Source organism: Pteropus vampyrus, unplaced genomic scaffold (genome assembly GCF_000151845.1).
Source record: "Pteropus vampyrus isolate Shadow unplaced genomic scaffold, Pvam_2.0 Scaffold157, whole genome shotgun sequence".
Taxonomy (NCBI): Eukaryota; Metazoa; Chordata; class Mammalia; order Chiroptera; family Pteropodidae; genus Pteropus; species Pteropus vampyrus.
The window spans coordinates 1,381,448-1,386,108 of record NW_011888938.1 but is presented as its reverse complement, the minus strand read 5'-3'; positions in this window follow the sequence as shown (position 1 = coordinate 1,386,108).

Below are 4,661 nucleotides of genomic sequence, written 5' to 3'. Positions count from 1 at the left end.
AGGCTGCCCGAGCCCTGCTGGTGACCCCCACAGGGGGCACAGCCAGCGGGCTGATCACTGAGGGCACAAGGCCAGCCATTCGCCTTGACCGCTGCCTTGATAGAGCCGCCGAAATAGCTGGAAATTCACCTTGACCAATGGCCCCCCTCCGTGTGGGCACGGGGCATCCAGTGGACATGTGCAGACGTCTCTTTGAGACCAAAATGCTTCACTTGAGAGAGCTTGGCGAGGCCCCCGGGTCCCGGGCCCACCTGGATCGGGGGCCGGTGCTCTGAGCCAGCACTGAGCAGGCCTCCCTGAGTCCTCTGTGACAGCGGTCTGCCCCGCAGTCCTCTCAGAGAGGACGGCCACCTCCATCGTACAGAGGGGCACAGGCGCCCGGGGAGGCAGGGGGGCTCTAGGCCGGTGAGGGCAGACCAAGGATCTCTGCAGATGTAAGTAGTTAAGGGCCTGGGGATGAGGTCATCCTGGGTTAGGGTGGCCCTCGATCTGATGACAAGTGTCCTCGTAGGAGAAGGCAGAGGGAGACTTGAGACGCACAGACACAGAGAAGCCATGCGAAGACGGAGCAGAACCTAGAGTTTATGTGGCCGCAAGCCGAGAGGTGCCTGGAGCCGTGCTCCAGGGATCCCACATGGGCCGAGCCCCGAGGAGGAGTCCAGGGAGCTCAGCATGGCAACTGAGCGGGTGTCCCACAGCCCTGGAAGGGTGTCCAGGGGGCAGGTGCCAGGCAGAGGGCACAGCAGGTGGAAAAGTCCTGAGCAGGAGATTCAGAAAGGAGCCAGGTCAGAGGCGGCTGGGGCACGACAGGCCTGTGCCCCTCGCCCCCGCCAGCCAGGTGCCGGAGGAGGACCTGGTCACCCGACTCTGGGAACCTACCCTGGGCAGCCTGGAAGCCCTGGTCAGGTGGTCCAGAGGCCCCACTGGCCGGTCTGGGCAGCTGCCAATGGGCTCTTCTAGGCCCCCCCTTGAGGCCGTGTGCTGGGGCCCGGGGTCCAGGGCCTGAGGACGGACCCTCCTCGCTGGGGCAGCTCTCCGGAGGCACCCGAAGGTCCCCACGGCTGGATCCGGTGGGTCTTAGCCGTCGCCCGGGCCACTTCCGGCCTCCATTCCCTCCCCAGCTCATCACGGACGGGACAAAGGTGGCTTTTGTTTACACCTGGGCGCACTGCGGTCCCTGCAGTCTTCCCCCTCGCCACCCGGGCCCTCGCCAGCCCCGGTCGCCCTGCCCCCCAGTCAGAAACTAAGTAAAATAAATACACGGGACTTCCGAGCGGGCTTTGGGGACCAGATCTCCAGACGCAATCAGCCGAAAAGGCCTGCGCGCTTCCCCAGGACCGGCCTCATCAGCGTAATGGCCGAGGCTCAGGAGCCAGGGTTAGCGCCTTTGTCTCTGGTGCCAGCGCCTAAGCCCCTGCCAGGCAGGAATGTGGCCCGGCCCAGCCCGACCGCGCCACCGACACCCGAGCTGGGCTGCTGTGCTGACGCGGGCTCGCGTTCCGGCAAATTCTCCAGCACCTTCCCTGGGATCCACTCGTCACCGAGGCCGTAAATCTTTTCCTTGCAAAATGCAGGCTTCACGCCTTTTGGTTTCTGACGAATTCGCAGTTTAGGCGCAAGGGCTGGGTTTGACGTCCTAGACGATTTCGTGAATCACTTGTGGGGACGCTGCCCTGCTCGGTGGCACCGCGGCTGCATGGCGCCGGCGCAGGCCCGCCTGGGCCAGGGGCTCGTCTGTCTCCGCCCTCTCAGTCCAAGACGGCACGGGCCCCCTTCTGCCCGGGGCCAGGGGGTCCTCGGAGCCGCCTCCCTCCTGACCCGCCTTCCTCGCTGGTTCTAGAAGCTGGTTCTAGAAGCCGCCGCGGCTTCCACGGTCCAGCCTTTTCTGTTCCGAAAGCTTAGGGCAGTTTAAGCCCCGGCTGAGCGGCGGGTTGACTGTGCCGAGCGCCCACTGCGTGCTCGGTGCTGTGCCAGCCCGGCCAGGTCAGGGACTGAGGGTCAGGGAGCAGCCAGGATGGCCTTGGTGGGGGGGGCTGGGTCCCCACAGCCCTGCTCGCCCTGGTCCCCCTGCAGTCCCACTAGAGACAGAGGCCCCCCGGAACGTCACATTCCAGCACGGTGCCAACGCGACCCCACACGCAGCGCCCAGGCTGGGCTCCGAGGGCCTCCACCTGCACGGCCGCCGTCCACCGCGAACCCGGGAAGGGCGAGCTCAGCTTCGTCCTTTGTTACTAGAGAGATTTCTAGAAACGTCAGACTAAGAGCCAAGACATCCGTTGGTGGTGGAGTACCTTGGGGGTGCTGGTGCGGGGCTCGGCCATTTGTCTGGGAGCAAGTCACTGCAGAGGACCCGGCTCTGCCACGAAGCCCGGTGTCCCCTCCGACCCCGGCCACCTCGCCTGGGCCTCCCACGCCCGCTGGTGGGGCAGGCAGCCGGGGTCCCGGCGGGCGCCTTCTCCTCAGCCACTCACTGTGGACAAGCACAGTGACCTGAAGCAGAGCCGGGAGCACCAACCTTTTCATCAGGAAAGATCTGATTTATGGGGAGTGTGGAGTCACAAATCATAGGCTTGCAGATTTACCGCCTGCGGGAGCGGGACTGACCGCAGAGAAGGCAGCATCGCCACGCTCGCTCCCCGCTTCGGTAAGACTCAAAGGGCAGCGTGTGCCCCCCGCTCCCCCAAACTGGCCTGCCGTGGGCAACGTGCAGCCACCCAGGGAAGGAAGCGACGTGTGACTGCTGGTCTCCTCGTTCAGAGGGGACCGCCCAGGCCAGGCCGGGTATCCTTGAGCTAGGCAGTAACAGCCCGTGAGCCAGGCAGAGAGGGTGGCAGTCCTGGATGGGGGCTGGGGACGGGGCCAGGGGTTCCCCGAGCCTCATCCATGCTCTGCCCCTCCCTCAGGTTGCCCCCGAATCGCCCCTGAAAATAATCTCTAGCTCAGTGAGGAGCCCAGACCTGGCAGTCCCCCAGGGGCCTCTTGTCTGGGGAAGATGATACCCCATGGAGAGAAGCTAATCCCACCTTCCGGCCCTAATCCCCACTCGAGGAAGTGCCAGTGCCCGAGGCCGGGCCTCCCGGGGGGCCTGCACCCCGCAGCTGGTTCCCAGGGCCAGCCATGGTGACCGGCTTGCTTCCCAGCAGGGACCGTGTGGGGTCAAACCGGGACCTGACCCCTTGGGAGAGCTCCAGAACCAGAGAACCGGGGCCCGCAGTCGAGGAGTCTCAGACTGTCATGCTCGGGACCTCTCCAGCTGCAGATGGGGAAACTGAGGCCCAGAGAGGGAGAGAGACTCACTCAGCCTCAGGGGAAGCTGACAGCCTGCAGGTGGCCCCAGCCATCTCCACCAGACACAGAGACGGTGCAGGTGACTCGCTGGACAGGACGGGCCTGGGGTCCCTGAGACCTGAGAAGGCCTGGTACCTGGCCTCGTGGGCCCCCTGCCCCCACGCACACAGGGCCTGCCTCTGCCTGGGACCTGGCCGTGTGCCTGTGTGCCGGCACGTGCGACGGTGTGTGCACACGCGTGCAGGTGCCCAGCCTCGCCTGAGGTGCGCCTGGACTCCCGCAGGAGCTCCTCGCCCTGACGCTCTGGGACCCCTGCTTCCTGGGAGCCTGGGGTGGAGGTAACTTGGCACCCCCGACCCCGGCTCTCCCGTTGGCCCCTGGCCTGGGCTCATCCGGCTGTGTGGGCACCCGGGCACCCTGGGCCCACCTCTCCTCCCCGTGTTCTTAACAGAGGCTTCTCCCCCTGCTCCCGGGACCACCCGCTTGTCCGGCCCCCGCCCCCCCACGCCAAGCACCCTACTTAATGCCTTTCTCATAAGGAGTTCTAAATTATAAGCCTGAACGAGGTCTATAAATTTGACTTCATAAAATTCCACGCACATCATTTTCCGGCAGAAAAGGCTCTCTAAGAAATATTTTCCTCGAGACCCCCTGCGTCCCCCCCTCTGCAATAGAACATTTATTCTAATATTAAAATGGCAGGTGTTCTATAAATCCTGAGTCATTACTGCGCTCATTGATTTTCCTGCAGCCTCCGGCCCGGGCTAGGAGCCACGTGCGAATGTCAGTCCATTCGATTGAGATTCATATCCTATTTGGGGGTCAAAGAGCGGGACCCCGTGAGCTTGAACTTCTATCAGCCTAAAGCTGATCAATATTTGGAGATATATTGGGGGCTGGCTGCTCGCGCAGATTAAGTGGCCATAAATACGAGGTGAGGGAAGCAGCAGAGCGGGGGCCACGCTGCCCGACCCACGGGGGTCTCGGGCTCTGCCGGGGGCCCTGAGGGCAGGGGCGGCAGCCGAGGTGCCAGACCTGGTGAGACAGGAAGTGGGGTGCAGGGCTAAGACGCAGGGCGGGGAAGCTGCTGCATGCGGCCAGTGAAGGGCTGTCTGCACCGCCCTGACCCCTCGGCCAGTGAGGAACCCACAACGCGGCCGCTGGGGCCTGGGGAGCCTAGAGAATAACCCGAGACCCTGGCCCCAGCCCAGGGATGCAACGGCAGAGCCACAGGGGCCCCGTGGGTGCCTGACACGCCGGGGGGTGCCGCTCAGTGCTGACACCCTTCTTTTTAATAGTGACAAAGGACTAGGCTTCTGGCTGCAGCCCCTCGTCTCGGTCTTGGGGCCTCAGAGACCGTCCTGTGGGCTGTG